This window comes from Triturus cristatus, chromosome 1_1 (assembly GCF_964204655.1).
Source record: "Triturus cristatus chromosome 1_1, aTriCri1.1, whole genome shotgun sequence".
Lineage (NCBI taxonomy): Eukaryota > Metazoa > Chordata > Amphibia > Caudata > Salamandridae > Triturus > Triturus cristatus.
This window is the reverse complement of record NC_140579.1, coordinates 1,065,052,337-1,065,072,893: the sequence shown is the minus strand read 5'-3', so window position 1 is coordinate 1,065,072,893 and position 20,557 is coordinate 1,065,052,337. Positions and strand designations below refer to the sequence as shown.

Genomic DNA, 20,557 nt, shown 5'->3' with positions numbered 1-20,557 from the left:
CCAAAAAGGTAATCGCAAATTGCGCATGCAATTTCAAGTGTGCTTGGGGGCCAAAAGGCCATCTTGATGCACCCCCAAAAATGGCATGAGTGCATATGTGGCGCACTCATGTGCCACATGGTACTTGGAAAAATGCAATTTTGAGCATTTTTCTAAGGAATTGCAAATTACCATCAACTTGAAGTTGATGGTAATTTGTGATTCCTTAATGCAAAGTCGCATTCTCAGAATGCTTCTGGCATTGCATTTAGGGAATCGCAAATTATGATTCCCTAATTGCATTTTCAAAATAGGTAATCGCAAGAATTGCGATTACCTATTTTGCGAATGGCTTAGGGCTTGAAGCATCCCAAAGGGCTAATTAGTGGTCGCAAACGGGAAGATTCTGCAAATTGGCCTGTTTGCGACCGCAAATTAGCTTGATGCATGTAGCCCTAACTTCACAAAATGATGTGTTTTTAAATTGCGAGTCCAGAGACACCAAACTTGCACTTCCCATCTTTTCCAAATTGGAAGTTACATTTGTAAAACATTACAAGGCATCTCCAATGTTAACCTATGTGAGACAGAGGCCTTGTAGCAGTGAAATACGAATTTAATAGTATTTCACAACCAGGATATGTAAAACTGAAAAGTACGTTGTGAGGGATCGTAAGAAACGACGGCTACTCCCAAAGTGTTATTGCGCTCTTTATTGGCTTTATATTTGCGTTTGAAATAAGCCAGCATTAATACAGAAATAATACTTCTTATTCCGGTATGGATAGAGTCTTTTCCTCGAGTCAGGGCTGCTTTCAGGGGTGACTTCTTCCGTGGTCTTCTCCTCCAGGCAACCCGGATATCCTCAGGAAGACAAAACAAGAGAAAACAGGCAGAGGAACTGTGAATCGTGTTATCAGACGTGACACCTCAGGGAAAAGAGAGTGAGGGGCCAGCAGTGTCTGCGTACGGTGCTGCGGACGTGAAGGAGTGCAAGGGAACGGGTATAACAGGCAGGAGCAGTGCGAAGAAAATACTGCTAATCGCCGGTCTTCCCCCTCCTCCCAGACCACCTCGAGATCATTGCCCCTACCTGACTGAGCCACACTGCTCCAGGAGTGTGGCTGGACGTAGCACGCGGTCTTTGGCCTCTGGGCTCTTCCTGATGTTCGATCTCCACCTCTCTCGCAGGTAACAGCAGGGTCTTGGCGTCTCGCGTTGGTGAAGCTCTTCTCCACGCTTCTTGGCTGGCATCCTCTTCCTCGTTTTGTCTTCCGGGATCGAGCCACATCTCTCTTGCCTCGGTACCGTCCTTTTTAGTCACTGGTTCTGGAGCAGTGACGCTAAATCCGGGGGCGGTGCTTGTACGAGTCCCACTTAAAGGAACCGCGGTGGGCGCCAGCTGCTTCCTCCGTGGTTGCGGATTCCCTATGCCAAGTCCAGTCCAGCTGTTCCTCCTGCTGAAAAGAGAGCACAGGACCGGACCTGTGAAGTACACTCCACCACTCATGTATCGCATCAGTTCCCTCCCTGGGCACACCCCCATCCTAAGATTCTCCCGGTCGGGGAGAGGAAATATCCGGGACAGGAATTCTGCACTCCCATTCTCGGTACCCCTCCTGTGTCTCACCTCAAAAGTGAAAGGCTGTAGCGAGAGGAACCACCTGAGTACTCGGAGGTTGTGTCCCTTGTTCCTGCTCATCCATTGAAGAGGCATGTGTTCAGTAAACAGGGTAAATCTGTTCCCCTCCAAATAATACCACAGTTTATCCACAGCCCATTTCACTGTAAGACATTCTTTCTCTATGGTTGGGTACCGTTGCTCCCGTGGAAACACTTTTCTACTGATAAACAGGATAGGATGTTCCCTGCCTCTGGTGAAAGTTGAAACAAGATGGCCCCTAACCCACAGTCTGAGGCATCCGTATGAAAATAAAATGTTTGGAAAAGTCAGGCGAGGACAGGATCTGGCTGGTAGTGATGGCCTTCTTCAATTGTAGGAAGGCGGTAGTCATGGTGTCAGAGGGATTCAGCAAGTCTTTTGGTTTTACCTCCTTTCGAAGGAGGTCCAAGAGAGGTCTTGCGATCTCAGAATACTGGGGTATGAACCTCCTATAATACCACAATAATCCCAAGAACACCCTCACTTCCTTCTTCGTGGAAGGAAAGGGGGTTTCCAGGATGGCCCTTACCTTCTCTTCCTGTTCGGCTATCACCCCGTTCCCCAACACATAGCCAAGGTACCTCACCTTTTGAAATCCAACCCTGGACTTCCTAGCGTTTATATGGAGGCCTGCCTGTTGTAGGGCACTAAAGATTTTTGTACAGTGGTTCAAATGTTCCTCCCACGTTGGACTAAACACCACAATATCATCTAGATATGCGGAGGAAAAGGTCTGGTATTCACGGAGTACTGCATTCATTAGCCGTTGGAAAGTGTCTGGTGCTCCGTGAAGACCAAAAGGGAGGACATTAAACTCGTAGAGCCCGTCAGGAGTTACAAAAGCAGACTTCTCTCTGTCAGCTTCTTTCAGTGGGACCTACCAGTATCCCTTAGTCAGATCTATCATGGTGATATATTCTGCATCTCCCAACTTTTCTATTCATTTGTCTATCCGTGGCATTGGATACGAATCAAATTTGGATATGGAGTTAAATGCTCTAAAGTCCATACAAAATCTTATGGAGCCGTCTGGCTTTGGTATCAGGACAATAGGGGAGGACCATTCGCTATGGGATGGGCGGATGACACCCATTTCCAAAATACTTTTGACCTCTTCTCGGACCGTCAGCAGCCTGGCGGCCGGGATTCGGTACGGTTACTGTTTTATGATTTTTCCGAGTAAGGTCTCAATTGTATGTTCCACCCGTGAAGTTTTCCCCGGAAGGTCTGAATATATAGGGGAGAACTCCTCTAAAGCACCGGACAAGGCATGTTTTTGTGGGAGCGAGAGGGACACTTTTATTACTAACAGGTGGAGGGTACCTGTGTGACCGGCTGAGGCTGCTAAGTTGAGGTTAGCAGGGTTAGGTGGGGGACCTAGCCATTTTTTTAATAGGTTAATATGGTATGTTTGTGCCCAAGATGGTTTCACCTGGACTCGATAGGAGGTTTTTCTGACCTTACCGACTATCCTGTAGGGACCTAACCACTCTGCTTTTAGCTTACTGGCAGAAGAGGGTAACAACACTAACACCCAGTCATCTACATCTAGCTGTCTCCATTTCTTTCCCTTATCATAGTGGTATTTCTGCTTTATTTTCTTGTTTCCCAGGCTGTATTATGCAAGGTCCCTCAGCTTTCCCATACGGGATTTCAGGCACTGTGTGTACTCCAAGAAGCCCCTGGCCTCATCTGCCTCCTCCTTTTCCCAGGCCTCCCTTGTCATCTCCAGGAGCGTCTTTGGTTGCCTCCCATACAACATTTTGAAGGAAGAACCCCCGAGGCTGCTCTGGAACTGACTTCTTATGACGAAAAGCACGAGGGGCAGGAGCTGATCCCACTCCTTTCCTTCAGTGTTCAGCATTTTCTTTAGAGTCAACTTCAGGGCCCGTTATACCTTTCTACAAGACCGTCAGTCTGCGGATGGTATATGGAAGTCTTGAGGTGTTTAACTTTTAGGGTCTTACATACCTCTTTCATGAGGCGAGACACGAAGGGGGTGCCTTAGTCTGTTAATATCTCCCTGGGAAACCCCACTCTAGAGAAGAGCTCAATGAGTTTCTCTGTGATGTTTTTGGTGGTGGGGGCCCTCAGGGAAAAAGCCTCGGGATACATAGTGGAGTAATCCACAATTACTAGGGCATATTGATGCCCCTTGAGAGTTTTTGGCAGAGGACCTATCAGGTCCATTCCTACCCTCTCAAATGGGGTCCCTATGACTGGTAACGGTTGTAGGGGTACCGGAAGAGGTCGATAGGGGTTCTTTTTCTGGCATATGGCACATTCCTGACAGTGTCTTTTTATGTCCCCATAAACCCCCGGCCAGTAAAAGTATCTCAACACGCTCTGGGTGGTTTTCTCTATACCAGTATGTCCTGCGGTAAGATGGGAGTGGGCAAAAAACAGTGTCTGCTCTCTAACAGCCCGAGGTACTACCAATTGTGCTGTATCCTCTTTTCCCCTTTCTATATAACAACCCATCTTTAGAGAAAAATAGGGGATAGGTTGGATGAATGTGGTCGCTCTCTTCTCGGGCTGCTCTCCATGCATTTTGCAGGGTTGGATCATTGGTTTGAGAAAACCTGAAGTTCCTATCTCGGAGCCACGGTTTGGGAGTGAGGAGGGCCGTCTGAGGGACATTCTCGGGACTAACCTGCTGTGCCTTTTCTCTATGTCTGTGCACGGTGTTTAGGGACATGCTAAGGAATTTTGTATTGTCGGTTCCTATTATTAGGTCTTCGGGAAGCCCTCCCATAACTCCCACCCTTATAACCGAGGCAGAACCTCCCTCAGGGGTAAGAATCACTTCTGCTACAGGGTAAGGTTTGATTTCTCCGTGGACGCATCTTAAATGTACAAGCACGTCCGGTACTAACTGCGATGTCTCAACCAGCTCCCCCAGGATTACTGACTGCCTGCACCCCGAGTCTAACAAGGCCTTGACCCATCATCCATTCACCAGTACACTTACATGGAATGTGTGTCCCAACTCTGCATTGTATAGAATGGACTTCGGTATGCATCCTATGTCCATAGGTTCCTCGGAGGTTTTTTTTGAAGGGCAAAGCCAAGCAATGTGGCCTCAATCGCCACATTCGAAGCATTGGGGACCCCGGGGAAAAGCAACCTCAGGTCGGTGGGGACATGCCTTCAGGTGGTCTGTATTGGACTTACTGTTGCTCCGTTTTTCTTGTCTACCCTGTCCGGGGCAGCTATGTTTTTCTGCTTCCCATAACGGAGTACGAGGCTGGGCGCGAGAGAAAGAGGTAGCCATCTCCACCGCCTGTTCCGTGGTGAGATGGGTGTGTTATAAAATGTAAAGCCTCCAAATACTGTTCCAGATATATCCGGTCCATTATCTCCTATTTACTGCTTTCCCCTGGTTTCAGCCACTTGTCTGCAGCGGCTTTAACGTGAAAGAACAGAGTCTTGGGATTTTCACCTGGGGTTCCATTTTACCTCCGAAACCGCACCCGATAGGCTTCTGCGTCCAGCCCCAAATGATCCAGGATTACGGTTTTGATTTCTGCATAAGGGGTATTACCGGTAGCATTGGCTACTTGGTAGGCGGCTTGCGCCTCTCCGGAAAGCAGGGGTGCCAAATAGAAGGTCAATTCTCCAAAGGCTATCCACATGCCTGTGTGGCATATTTGAAATTGAGGAGGAAGGCATCTGGATCCTCCCCAATGATATACTTTTGTAAGGATATACCAGGAGGTCCGTGAGGGCTGCTCTTCACATTCTGATCCGAGAGGTTACCTGGACCTGGTCCTCCGCTAGTTTGTGTAGTCCTTCCTTCTGCGCCACCATGGTATTTTTGAATATGGACATTTGGCGCTCTACGGCCCATTCTAATTTTTCTTGTCCTTTTATCAAATGATGTATTAAATTGTCCATTATGTCTGTACTAACGGGCATTATGCCCACATTCTCCACCCCTTGTGAGGGATCGTAAGAAACGACAGCTACTCCCAAAGTGTTATTGCGCTCTTTAATGGCTTTATATTTGCGTTTGAAATAAGCCAGCGTTAATACAGGAATAATACATCTTATTCCGGTATGGATAGAGTCTTTTCCCCGAGTCAGGGCTGCTTTCAGGGGTGACTTCTTCCGTGTTCTTCTCCTCCAGGCAACTCGGATTTCCTCAGGAAAACAAAACAAAACAAGAGAAAACAGGCGGAGGAACCGCGAGTCGTGTTATCAGACGTGACTCCTCAGGGAAAAGGGAGTGAGGGACCACCAGTTTCTGCATACGGTGCTGCGGACGTGAAGGAGTGCAAGGGAACGGGTACAACAGGCAGGAGCAGTGTGAGTAAAATCCTGCTAATCGCCGGTCAGGAGAGTGGCTGGACGTAGCACGGGGTCTTTGGCCTCCAGGCTCTTCCTGATGTTCGATCTCCACCTCTCTCGCAGGTAAGAGCGGGGTGTTGGCGTCTTGCATTGGTGAAGCTCTTCTCCACACTTCTCGGCCGGCGTCCTCTTCCTCGTCTCGTCTTCCGGGATTGAGCCACACCTCTTACCTCGGTACTGTCCTTTTTAGTCACTGGTTCTGGAGCAGTGACGCTTACTCCGGGTGCGGGGCTTGCAAAGTACGAGTCCCACTTAAAGGAGCCGCGGTGGGCGCCAGCTGCTTCCTCTGTGGTTGCGGGTTCCCTACGCCAAGTCCAGTCCGGCTGTTCCTCCTGCTAAGAAGAGAGCAGAGGACCGGACCTGTGAGGTACACTCCACCACTCATGTATTGCATCAGTTCCCTCCCTGGGCATGGGGGACACGGGGGACTTGTGACACATGTGTCCTACCTCTTAAGTACATGGCTCTCTGCCCATGGGCTGTCTGGGGCCTACTCTAGGGGTGCCCTATGTGCAAAAAAAAGGGAAGGTTTAGGCCTGACAAGTAGGTTAACTTGTCAGGTCGAGATGGCATATTAAACTGCCCACACAGGCTCCGCAGTGGCAGGCCTGAGACATGTTTAAATAGCTACTTATGTGGATTGCACTATCAGTGCTGCAGGCCCACTAGTAGCATTTGATTTACAGGTCCTGGGCACATGCAGTGAACTCTACATAGGACTTATTAGTAAATCAAATATGCCAATCATGGAGAAACCAATTACCATTACATTTTAGACACAGAGCACATGCACTTTAGCACTGGTAAGCAGTGAAAAAGCCCACAGAGTCCTAAAGAGAGCAAAAACGAAGTTCACCACATAGTCAAAACAGGAGGTCAGAAAGCAAAATTTCACGGGAACCCATGCCAAAAGATGCCAGGTCTAACAGCCACCTTGTTTGATTGTCTCTGAACTGTGTTTTGCACAGTCCCCTGCTGCTGTATCCTTCTTCCTTTGCTGTGAAGTAGCCTCCGCAACATACTAGTGCATTCCAAAGCAAATGAACAAGCAAAAAACGTTTGCAATAAAATGTTATATGTTCTAACAGAAAATCTATATTTAGATTTGTAGTATTCATCAAATCAATCTGACACATGGCTGATAGATACGTATTGGCCTTGGAAAAAAAATATATATATCCTTGGAAATGATGTCATTCTGTAGAGACCTTTATGCAGAACTCAGTGTGTGGAATTGCTGTGCAGATTGAGTGATGCAAGATAGCTCAGTAGGTTAATATCCTGCTCTGGGCATCTGCTTAGAACTTTTAGGCTGCAGTCTGGGGTGTTGAGCCTTTCCACCTTCTGGGGCCGACGATGTGATTCCCAGTGCTACTAGTGACAATAGTGACATCTGTCATTTACAAAAGCTGAGCTGCTGTAGAACAGTGGACTGAGCGCAGCATGAAAGAGCTCTTTAGTTACTCTCTGGGGAGGTCGTAGAATTCAACATGGAGATAAATGTACATTTTATGTTTTCTTTTGAACAAAAGTGGTCTTGATAGTTCAGGCAGCAGAAAACGGTCGTCACTTATTGTCATTTTTAGGTCTCGCCTGAGCCAGCGCATGCGCTACGAGACATTTAGTTAGGGCTTTTAAAAGTGCTACCTCACGGCCTAGCGCTTGCGTTCAAGCGCGCGTGCACGCGCACAGCCGCCAGCTTTCAGCGCACCACTCGCAGCCTCACCCCGTGCTCCCCCTCCCACTACAGAGCGCGACTCGCGCCGCAAGTTTTGCGCCATCTCATGGCCATGCAGCCACGTCACTTTTTCACCCTACCCGCGATAACTTTCAATTCCCTCCCCCTCCCCGCGATCACTTTTGCGGCCGTGCGACCGGCCGCTCACTTTCATTTTCACAGCTGCTGCTCCTGGCACCATCTCATGGCCGCGCGGCCGCGTCACTTTTTCACCCTCCCAGCGATCATTTTCAATTCCCTCCCCGCGATTCCAAGTCCTTGAGACCTCATGTGCCATGTTCTTAATGGCTGCATCACCCACTATTCGATTAGCGGTTTGCAGGCTCTGGCAGCATTTCACTCCCGGGCTTTGTTCCTCCCTTTTGCGCGCGGCCAATGCTTGTTTAAAATTATAATTACCGTCCCCCCAACCCGCGCAGCCCCCCCCCAACCCGCGCAACCTCCATCCCACCCCCCGCCAGTCATGCCAGCCACAGCAGCGTTTAAGACATGTTTAAAAGGTCTGTTGTAATTCTAAAACAGTCCCAATATTTAACTTTGGTCGAGCGTGCAAACTAGTGAATCTGACCCCATTTGTTTTGTGAAGTATGCAGGCCAATACTCGCGCATTAATACTTAAGGTGTGTGTTTAATTATGCGAGGTACACAAATCAATCTTCACTAAAGCCAGGGGCGTCGTCGCTATAAATGGCGCGGCAAATGCAGCAGCCTCCCAGATAAGGTGTGTGCGGCGCTCACTTCATCCCGATTAGTGCTGTTTTTATTGCTTGACTCGGCATCCATTGCTCCTTGACTACACCACAGACTAACCACAGTTATGCCCCAATTTCTAAAACTTTGTTACATAATACCGGCTTTCATTGTTAGCCAGATGCAGAAGTCCGAGGCCGCATGAGGACAAATATTGCCCCTTTGCGATGGCTGCTGCCTGTTGTGTTATGGATCTGGCGCAGCCTGAATGAAGCAGATAAGAAGCATCGAGAGTCTGGACTCATGAAAAGTCAGAGGCAGGATGCATACATTCAACTTACCGCAATCGGTACTGAGTCCAGCCTCTCGAGCTCGGAGGCAGTTACAGAGAAGCACACCCCTCTTCTCCATTGCCTGATCCAATGCAAGCGGTAGTCCTAGCATACGTATAACACTTTTGTAATTCGTGTGACACAGCACTGGACACTATTAATTTGGCACGAATATCACCACGGATGCCTTGATATTGTCAAAAGGCCGCTTTATTCGGGATCATGCTGGACGCACCACATAACGTCCTTTGGGTTTCTGCTGTTCTAACAGATATCTACTCACCCATACTCTGGCTCTTAACAGTTGCGACTTCCCATATCACTATACAACTTCAACTTGACGCTTTCCGTTTGTGTCTTACTCCGACACTGGCTTTCCTCCTGCACTCACTGTTCCTTGTCTCCCTCCCCTGGGCTAAGTCTGCCTTCCTTTTCTCTCTTTTATTTCCTTCGTCCAGTTTCCTGTTACGTCTTGTCTCGTCCTAACCGTTCACACCCAGCGACACCCCCCTCCCTCTTTACATCCATTACTTCCTTCAAAACCCTTTCCCCTCAGCTTACTGTCACAATTTTCAGAGGCACTGACTGCTCTGTTGCAAGTAAACACGCAATGACAGAAAGAGGGCTGCTGCGCGGTTCCGTTTTATTGCATCTGTGTCTTCCCTTCCCCAAATCTCCCCGGGTGGATAGGGCGGTGCCCACCCTCCCTCGGCCTGGGGCCCTGCTTGTCTCCTACCTGCCTGCTTCTGCCACTTCACCTCACTGTGCTCAAAGAACGCATTAAGGGACCAGCACAAAAAACGGACACTACACTAAGCCAGTGCATTGTGAATCGCTGCCAAGTGAAGTCCCATGTCATGTAACTTTTTCAGACATATTTGCGGCTTAGCGAACAACATAGAGCATTATGGGAATTGTGATTTTCCTCTTACAGTTATATGTATGGAATCAAAAATCATGGCAAGCAAAACCTTGTTGCCTAAAAGGTTAGGACTAACTAAGGGTGTTACATATATCATTGGTCTACTTGGTAGCTATGCTAGATGAAATGAAATCGAGATTTATAAAACGCCCTACTACCTGTAGGCGTCTAGGCGTTGAACTCCCACTTGGAAAAGAGATAGTAAGTGAAGGCCAAGACGACATGTGTGGAGTAGGGTGAGTAATTGTATTAATTACTAAACAGCCAAGTTTTAAGTGCTTTACGAAAGATTGTCAGATTTCCTGTGGTTTTTAATTTAAGAGGCATCAAGTTTCAAAGTTTGGCGGTGGCCACCGCAAAACTCTTGCCTCCCCTAGTGGCTCTCTTGATTTTAGGTACAACCATATTGGCCTGGGAGGACGATCTTAAAATCCTAGGTGGGGTGCATCGGTGAAAGAGCTGTCTAATAGATTCTGGGCCATCAAAATGCAGAGTATGGGTGTATTTTTGGACTATTGCAGAAGATGAGTGTATTTTTGGACATCTGTGTATGACCTGTGCCACTGTTCACCTGTGTTAAAAACAAGGGAGCATGCACTGATTCATTAAAACACAAAGTGACACCGATGACAGCTTTGAATAATTACTTCTTGAACCAGAAGCTGGAATAAAGTTCAATTTAATTCTAAAGGGGCAAAGATCATTTTTATCTATCCTTTCCCAAATGCAGCAAAGTTATTAAGCAGGAGCTTGTGTCTTTACAGTCCCCACCAGTTCAGTTCCATGGTTCACTTCCCAGGATTTGATGGAGAACAAAACTATTAAGCAGGTGCACACAGGTGTGGTAGACCTCAATGCCACGTGCAACCATATGAACCACTGCTGAGCTTTTTTAAAGCTTCAGCCCCTGTGCATGTGTGTTTTACCCATTCCTTGCAATTACAAACTTCAAAAGGCAAAACCCCCCAAAATGGAACGCGCTGTTCGATACAAATCCTAGAATGGTTTTGAGGCTACATCATGTGACAGCACACAGCAGCTATGGTTACACAGGAATATGAACCAAGCCTTCTATGTGTCAGTAAATTAAGGAGAAGGGAATCAAGGAGAAGGCAATCAGAAAATGATAACATCAGCATACGCAAGATTGTCCTCTATTGCTCATAAAAATTGGCAATTTCTTAAATGATAAATAATTCAATCGTATTGCTTTATTAACCTTCCTGCTTCCTCAAATTTGCTTGAAAATACACCATTTGTCCACTCTCTTTTCAAACTTTTCTCGGGGGAGAACCACCCTGGGCCCCCCCCCGTAGGATGTTCAGCCTCGCTCGCTCGCCACAGTGCAGTACGACAAGAATTTTACGCCCTACCACTTTCTAATGTCACCAGCCACCACTGCTTATAAGTGTTTAGCCATCAACAGTTGATGTTGTTGCACCAAGGATATTATGCTGCATAACTAAATACTTATAAGGTCCCAAAAGCGAGACCTATTGGCTATGCCAATGCTTGTTTCTTTTTTCAGAGAATCTATGCGATTTCTGTATGGTTCTCTGTGGGGCACAATATATTATGTATAAACATCTGTACAGTGTGTTTCTGTAATAATCCACAAGGACAGTTCAGGGCACATACATGGTTATTGTTATGTGTCATTTATTTTGCGCACAGTCTTCCACTGTCATGGTATCTCATGGAACACCACATGACCCTCCGAGGTCATTTACCAAGCCTTTTGACCCCGGAAGCACGGAACTCGCTGGAACTGTCTCTAAGCACATTTTCCTGAAGAAAGGTCTACTTATTGTAACTTGAAAGATTGACAGAAAAAAACAAGGGCTGGTCTTCATGATTGTATCTGGCAAAATGGCTCAATGTGCCCGCTGAAGAGATTAGTTTGTAACCTGATGATCACAGATTTGAATTGAGAGTAATGTCACAGGAAATGCATAGTTGGGTGCAGTGGGCTTAAATGCCGTATATAAAAAGCTGGTTTACGTTGCCCAAATTAAGTGTTACTATATAATAACCAACTCTGTCAACCAAAGACAAACATCCCTCAGAAACGTTCAGCTACAGCAGACACGCTTCGTCCTGTTTGTGACTCGTCGAAATTATATTGGGACATGTTTTAAAGTAATGAAGACTGAAGAGTTGCTATTAACAAGAGACTTCAGTCACATGCTTCCTAAAATTCATAGGGGGGGTGGGGACAAAATCCGAAAGCCGTCCCACGAGTGGACCCTGCTAGTAAAAAATATACACATATTATACCTCCGCTGCTAATTACCACTGACTCTCAGCCGTGAAGCACTGTAGCTTAGAAATCTTCTTCGAGTCCCAGAGTAATGCAACTCGTCGGGGGTGCAAAGGTGGGAAAGGGGCGAGTAGCCTGCAGGTGGCAAACAGATCTCAGCAGCTGAGTGCATCCATCTCAGAAAACCTCAAACACCCTTCACCGGATGTGAAGTCTCAACCCTCCTTGCAACACAGCCTCGAGTTTTAAATAGTTTCTCCGTTTTACTGATAGGGTGACCAACTGGCATTGGTGCAAATTCAGGACGGTGAGTGTAAAAATTCAGGACAAAGGGTCAAAATACAGGACACAAATTCAGGACTGGAGGCCAAAATTCAGGACAAAACTTCAGGACAATAAGTACGTTTTATAGACACATCAGAGGAGGTCGCGCAATAGTATATAAGTAAGCCCAGCCATAGCCAAACATATTCAACCATTTGCAAACCTATCCATCAAGTATCCTTCTATCTATCATTTCACTCATCCATCCCTTCATCCATTCTTTCACTCATTGATCCATTATCCATCCATCCTTTCACCCTATCCATCTGTACACTCATCCATCCACTCTTCTACACATCCATCCATTCAATTCATCCATCCAGCCATTTACCCTTTCACCCATCCAGCCATCCTTTCCCTTACTCATCCATCCACCCAGTCACTCATCCTTCCACCCATCCACCCTTTCAGTCATCCATCCATCCTCCCTTTCTCTCTCCATAGACCCTTTCACTTAGCCATCCTTCCTTCCATCCATCTACCCACCCATCCATCTACTCATTCACTCATTAATCCATCCATTGACCCTATCACTCATCCATCCTTTCTCTCGCCCATCTATCCTTTCACTCCTTCACTCATCTATTCATCCTTTTGTCCATCTACCCTCCCTTTCACTCACTCATCCATCCTTACATCCACCCTTTCACTCATCCGTCCATCCATTCACCATGCACTTATCAATTCATCAATCCATCCATCATTTCACTCATCCATCCACCCACTCACTCATCATCCACCTTTTCACTCATCCATCCTTTCACTCATCCATCCTTTCACTCATCCATCCACCCTTTTACCCACCCAGCTACCCTTCCACCCATACATTCAGCTATTTATCTTTTCTCTTATCCATCCTTCCACTCACTCATCAACCATCCATCCTCTCTCATTATCCATCTATTAAATTTTTCATTCATCCATTCACCCTTTCAATAATTCATCCAGCCATCCATCCATCCCTTCACTTACTCACTCGCCCAACTTTTCATATTAATTTTGAGCTGAGCCTTTTTGAGAAGAGGCCCATCAAGAACTTCACCCTCGCTGCAGGAGCCATTCCAGGACTGGGACAGAATCCACCCAGGGCGGAGACGGGATCCACCACAGGGGGGGACAGGAGCCATCACAGGTGGGGGGGGGAGACAGGAGCCACCACATGGGGGGACAGGAGCCATCACTGGGCAGGCAGGAGCCATCACAGGAGGGGGAACAGGATACACCAGGGTGGGCACAGGGGTGGGCATGCAGTATTCTAGTATCATCTTGGTATCTTCCAGGGTGGTATAGGGCTCCTCACCCCCTCCTGGACACGACAACGAGAAGACAGGCTCTCTTTCCAAAATGTTAGTTTTGCCATCCCCCACTGTGATGTACAGTAGTTAAAGGAGATACTCCAAGAAAACTGATTTAACTGATTGTCCTGCATACTTTGTTAATCAGTGTGGGTGCGATTGTGCCATTTCTTTTTTTTAATTACATTATAGACTGCATGTTAGAAGAACCGAGGTTTGCTTACAATTTAGTGACAGTAATTAAGCTCTGTGGAGAGAGCCACGTGCTGCCTCTGTGTAATCAGGGCCGGTTCTAGGATGTTTGGGGCCCTGGGCAGGAAGGGAATGTGTGAGGCCCCTCTAAATTGCAGAGACATGACGCATTCAGGGCTGTTTGCATCTGAATAGATGCCCCTGCGCCTGAAGCTGCAGCCCCTCCCTCTCAGTCACCTTCAAACACCTCTTAACAGCTCATCAAGGGCTGAAGGTGTGAGGGTGGCCATCCTGCAGTGCCTCTCCAATGCTGCTGGGGATCTGAGCTTTCAAACCCCTCTTAACAGCTCATCAAGGGCGGAAGGTGTGAGGGTTGCCACCCCGCTGTGCCTCTAGAATGCTGCTGGGTATCTGAGCTTTGGTGCTGCATTGGAGTCTGTTACACCCGACCTCAACAGCATCGGAGTCAAGCAGGGAGGTGGGTGGAAGCTGTGCCGGCTTTAGGGTGGTGCGACCGGTGCCTGGTTAAAATTACAGACAAATGGCGTCCGTTAAAGAATCCTTCACGGACAACGGACAGACGGCCGAAATGACGGACTGTCCGTGAAATTTACGGACGGTTGGTCACCCTAGTTACTGATGACCCCGATGACGTGTCAAAATTGGGAATCATTCTTCTACAGTACTTTGCAAAAATGTTTTTAAAGTCTGAGTCCTGTGAACTTTTGGTGCCTAGAAATGTACGCCTTCTCGCCCTTCACTTCCTTCGCCGTGCTGTGGTTTCCCATCCAGCAGTGCACAGCGCGCTTGCACATCTTTCCCCAGCACACTTTGGGGGTCTGCACCCATTGGCTGAGACAGGCTTGGCAGGCGGCTGGCCGTTTATCACCAGGACTGGTAAAGAATGGCCAGCTGCCTCACACACTTCTATTGAAGAGCTAAAAAGTAAGGGAATAAAAACTTTAGTGCCCCCACTCTCGACCATTCTTTCAGACCTTAACCCCTGGGCCTAGGAGCAGAATGGGCTCCAGTGGGGGCAACCATTGTCCTGGCTCAAAAGGGACTGCGTTCTGAGACAAGGGTAGTGGGATTCAGTGCCTCCATTGGGGGGAGCATGCATGGGGAGTCTGACATCGAACGATCCGCATAGCTTAGCCCCTTTTAGAAGTAAGAAATATACCTCTCCCTGAAGCAGTGCGCGCCACTCGCCAGGGGGCCTGTCCGTTCAAGTGGTTTTTCGTTTCGAGGCAGCTTCTGGAGGGAGTTCGCGCCCCCCTTTTCCACTGACAGTTGGTACGATCCACGCACAGACGTCCCGGGATCTGTTGGTCCTAACTTGCTGCTCAGGCGTCTTCGGTGGTGGGAGCTCTGCGGGACAGGTTCCCTTTTGGCGGAGGGGCAGCTACTAACCATCTCACCAGCGAAAGAAGGTAAGCATCAAAAACTACATTGAAATTCTGTGAGGGTTAGAGAAAATGAAAGTAAGGAACCGTTGACAAATTAAAGAAAAGTAGATTGAAAAAGGAAATGCAGCAGAGGGTGCCAAGTGATACAAGTAACAACAAATAGAAAAGTTTTAAACAAGTAGGAAAAAAGTGACGAGTAAAAAAACATGGAAAGCAAGTACAGGGGAAACAAGCATTGAAAATGCAATCAGTCTCACCCTCGCTTAAGTTAAAGCAATTCGGTTTGTAATTAGGTGGCTTTTTAGCTTTGCTTTTATTAGTGTTTTTCAAACTTCCATGTACATAACATGCATATGTATATGTATGCATGCATTTCTATTTGTATTTATATAGATATGCAGATGTATATATATATGTTTATGTATGTATGTAAATATATACACATACATACATATAAATGAATATGCATATATATGCATATATCTCACAGCAACTCGCGATATTCACCCGCTTGCGCGCGGAAATCACCAGCGTAGACCAACTTGTGCAGCATTATTTTATTTCCTCTGTGTCAGGACGCGTATCGGCCGTCCAAGCGGCCTTGATCACCTGATCATACGTCACAGAATTACCCATTTTTGAAGTGCAAGTGCAACATAATCATTGATGAACATGGAAGACATACTAATGTTTGTATGAGCATATTTCATCATTGTTAAAACTATTTGCGCAAATATAATTCCCCATTTATAAAGGAAATCTAAAACATATAATAAAAGCATAAATGCCCTATTTACCTCATATATGTATTGATAATTATATTACGCAATCTTATGGTGGAAAAATAAATTTTGCATTTTATCCAACTTTCTCATGAATCAATTAGTTGCACAGTATACATCAAATAATGTTGAGTGCTCACCGAGACCATAAAAGATCCTAAAGTTTTTTTCTTATTTTCTTTTTTTCAAAATAAAGTGCTGTAGTGCTGTCATTCAAAGCGTATAATAATATGCATATATATATACACATATTATATTCACTGAAAAAAACATTTTTCAGGGGTGTTATAGTTAGCTGGACATTTCACTCGTACAAAACCATTGAAATTCCCCCGTTTATAGTTAGTTCTGCTAACTATAACTCGCGCGCCCGCAATGCACTTGTGATGACGTCACATATTACATCACTCATGACATGGTCAGTGACTTCACTCATGACATCACTGATGACATCTCAAATGACATCACTGATGACATCATTCAGTGAATGTGTGTTTTACTGAAATTCAAATATGTTTTTTATATGTATATCTCAAGGTTGATGGAAGAATAAATGGGGATATAAGTGTCTAAATGTTTTTTTTGTGTGTAAAATTGTTTGTATAATGAACTGATTAAGTGTATCTTAGTGAATACATGGGTTACTGAGTAGTGTTCAAATATGTAAATATGTTTATCAATCTCTCGCTTTTTGTATAAGTGACTGCATGGGTTGGTAAGTAGCTACATGAGTGTCTATATGGGTTATTAGTTGGTTTTTGAGTATCAGTATGAGTGTGTGAGTGTCTGTATGGTTGAGTGGGGGTATTACTTAGTGTGTAGATGGATGAATGAGTGACACAGTGTTTGTATGTGTTGAACATAGCATGTGTGCAGGACTGTATAGATAAATGAGTGTGTGTATGGGTGTGTTAGTGAGTGAACGAGTGTCTATATAGTGTCTTTTAAGTAACTACATTTATTTAAATTAGTATAGGTGAGTATTTGTGTATATAAGTGAGTATATGTGAGAGTTTGGAAGAGTTCCTGTATAAATAAGTATGTGTTTCTATAAGTGATTGTTTAAGAGAGTAAGTATGTGTACGTTTCTGTAGAAGTAAGTGTAGTGGTGTGTGTGTATAACATTATATACAATTAAATGGATGTTTGATTCTTTATTAGCATGAGTGACTGTGTGTGAGTAACTCTATGAATCAGTGGTGGTGTGTAACAGGATGTATAGGTGTATGAGTACATATGATAAGTGAGTATTCATGTATGAGTGACTATATATGACTGTTGGTGAAGCAGTGGATGTGTATGTAGATCTTACAATTACTGAATACCTTGTTGTAACTGGTATTGGTATCTCCTTTTTTTGAAAATGTTAGTCTCTATTTAAGAATGTGTGTATCAAAGGTTATATTAGGGTGCCTATATACAACGTTGGAGACCGTGGGGGGAGCCCCAATGCCCCCATGGTCTCAGCCGGCTCCCCGCATCTTTCGGGAGCCGGCACTGCTTTTCCACACTGGGAGCTGCTAACATGCAGCTCCCCGTGTGGAAAAGCAATATTGTTTGCATTTTGAAAGAGAGAGCAGGTTTCCTGCTCTCTCTTTCAAAATCCAAACCAAGTTTGCTATGACAGGGCGGGAGCCTCGGCTCACACCCTGCCATAGGAAAAGTAAAAGGCTGTAGCGAGAGGAACCACCTGAGTACTCGGAGGTTGTGTCCCTTGTTCCTGCTCATCCATTGAAGAGGCACGTGATCAGTAAACAGGGTAAATCTGTTCCCCTCCAAATAATACCACAGTTTATCCACAGCCCATTTCACTATAAGACATTCTTTCTCTATGGTTGGGTACCGTTGCTCCCTTGGAAACAGTTTTCTACTGATAAACAGGATAGGATGTTCCCTGCCTCTGGTGAAAGTTGAGACAAGACGGCCCCTAACCCACAGTCTGAGGCATCCGTATGAATAATAAAAGGTTTGGAAAAGACAGGCGAGGACAGGATCTGGCTGGTAGTGATGGCCTTCTTCAATTGTAGGAAGGCGGTAGTCATGGTGTCAGAGGGATTCAGCAAGTCTTTTGGTTTTACCTCCTTTCGAAGGTGGTCCATGAGAGGTCTTGCGATCTCAGAATATTGGGGTATGAACCTCCTATAATACCACAATAATCCCAAGAACACCCTCACTTCCTTCTTCGTGGAAGGAAAGGGGTTTTCCAGGATGGCCCTTACCTTCTCTTCCTGTTCGGCTATCACCCCGTTCCCCAACACATAGCCAAGATACCTTACCTTTTGAAATCCAACCCTGGACTTCCTAGCGTTTATATGGAGGCCTGCCTGTTGTAGGGCACTAAAGATTTTTGTACAGTGGTTCAAATGTTCCTCCCACGTTGGACTAAACACCACAATATCATCTAGATATGCGGAGGAAAAGGTCTGGTATTCACGGAGTACTGCATTCATTAGCCGTTGGAAAGTGTCTGGTGCTCCGTGAAGACCAAAGGGGAGGACATTAAACTCATAGAGCCCGTCAGGACTTACAAAAGCAGTCTTCTCTCTGTCAGCTTCTTTCAGTGGGACCTGCCAGTATCCCTTAGTCAGATCTATCATGGTGATATATTGGCCATCTCCCAACTTTTCTATTCATTTGTCTATCGTGGCATTGGATACGAATCAAATTTGGATATGGCGTTAAATGCACTAAAGTCCATACAAAATGTTATGGAGACGTCTGGCTTTGGTATCAGGACAATAGGGGAGGACCATTCGCTATGGGTTGGGCGGTTGACTCCCATTTCCAAAATACTTTTGACCTCTTCTCGGACCACCAGCAACCTGGCGGCCAGGATTCGGTACGGTTACTGTTTTATGATTTTTCCGAGTAAGGTCTCAATCGTATGTTCCACCCGTGAAGTTTTCCCCGGAAGGTCTGAATATATAGGGGAGAACTCCTCTAAAACACCGGACAAGGCATGTTTTTGTGGGAGCAAGAGGGACACTTTTATTACTAACTGGTGGAGGGTACCTGTGTGACCGGCTGAGGCTGCCAAGTTGAGGTTAGGTGGGAGACCTAGCCATTTTTTTTAAAGGTTAATATGGTATGTTTGTACCCAAGATGGTTTCATCTGGACTCGATAGGAGGTTTTTCTGACCTTACCGACTACCCTGTAGGGACCTAACCACTCTGCTTTTAGCGTACTGGCAGAAGAGGGTAACAACACTAACACCCAGTCATCTACATCTAGCTGTCTCCATTTCTTGCCCTTATCATAGTGATATTTCTGCTTTATTTTGTTTCCCAGGTTGTAATATGCAAGGTCCCTCAGCTTTCCCATACGGGATTTCAGGCTCTGTGTGTACTCCAAGAAGCCCCTGGCCTCATCTGCCTCCTGCTTTTCCCAGGCCTCCCTTGTCATCTCCAGGAGCGTCTTTGGTTGCCTCCCATACAACATTTTGAAGGAAGAACCCCCGAGGCTGCTCTGGAACTGACTTCTTATGACGAAAAGCGCGAGGGGCAGGAGCTGATCCCACTCCTTTCCTTCAGTGTTCAGCATTTTCTTTAGAGTCAACTTTAGGTTCCGTTATACCTTTCTACAAGACTGTCAGTCTGCGGATGGTATATGGAAGTCTTGAGGTGTTTAACTTTTAGGGTCTTACATACCTCTTTCATGAGGCGAGACACGAAGGGGTGCCTTAGTCTGTTAATATCTCCCTGGGAAACCCCACTCTAGAGAAGAGCTCAAAGAGTTTCTCAGTGATGTTTTTGGTGGTGGGGGCCCTCAGGGGGAAAGCCTCGGGATACATAGTGGAGTAATCCACAATTACTAGGGCATATTGATGCCCCTTGCGAGTTTTTGGCAGAGGACCTATCAGGTCCATTCCTACCCTCTCAAATGGGGTCCCTATGACTGGTAACGGTTGTAGGGGTACCGGAAGAGGTCGATAGGGGTTCTTTTTCTGGCATATGGCACATTCCTGACAGTGTCTTTTTATGTCCCCATAAACCCCCGACCAGTAAAAGTATCTCAACACGCTCTGGGTGGTTTTCTCTATACCAGTGTGTCCTGCGGTAAGATGGGAGTGGGCAAAAAACAGTATCTGCTCTCTAAAAGCCCGAGGTACTACCAATTGTGCTGTATCCTCTTTTCCCCTTTCTATATAACAACCCATCTTTAGAGAAAAATAGGGGATAGGTTGGATGAATGTGGTCGTCCTCTTCTTGGGCTGCTCTCTATGCATTTTGCAGGGTTGGATCATTGGTTTGAGAAAACCTGAAGTTCCTATCTAGGAGCCACGGTTTGGGAGTGAGGAGGGCCGTCTGAGGGACATTCTGGGGACTAACCTGCTGTGCCTTTTCTCTATGTCTGTGCACGGTGTTTAGGAACATGCTAAGGAATTTTGTATTGTCGGTTCCTATTATTTGGTCTTCGGGAAGCCCTCCCATAACTCCCACCCTTATAACCGAGGCAGAACCTCCCTCAGGGGTAAGAATCACTTCTGCTACAGGGTAAGGTTTGATGTCTCCGTGGACGCATCTTATATGTACAAGCGCGTCCGGTAATAACTGCGATGTCTCAATCAGCTCCCCCTGGATTACTGACTGCCTGCACCCCGAGTCTAACAAGGCCTTGACCCAT

General features: G+C 46.2%; 1 protein-coding gene across 3 annotated transcripts in view; it reads left to right on the top strand.

The window, feature by feature from the left end:
* LOC146871529 (innate immunity activator protein-like) overlaps positions 1 to 20,557 on the top strand; it is a 375,144-nt gene that overhangs the window by 129,075 nt on the left and 225,512 nt on the right. Inside the window, exon 1 of one of the 3 annotated variants that reach the window (XM_085651154.1) lies at positions 15,106 to 15,175. The exons of the other annotated variants lie outside the window; for them this stretch is intronic. The gene's annotated coding sequence lies outside the window, so the exon portion shown is untranslated. Of the gene's footprint in view, positions 1 to 15,105; positions 15,176 to 20,557 lie in introns of those variants that run through there. 3 annotated transcript variants of the gene reach the window in all.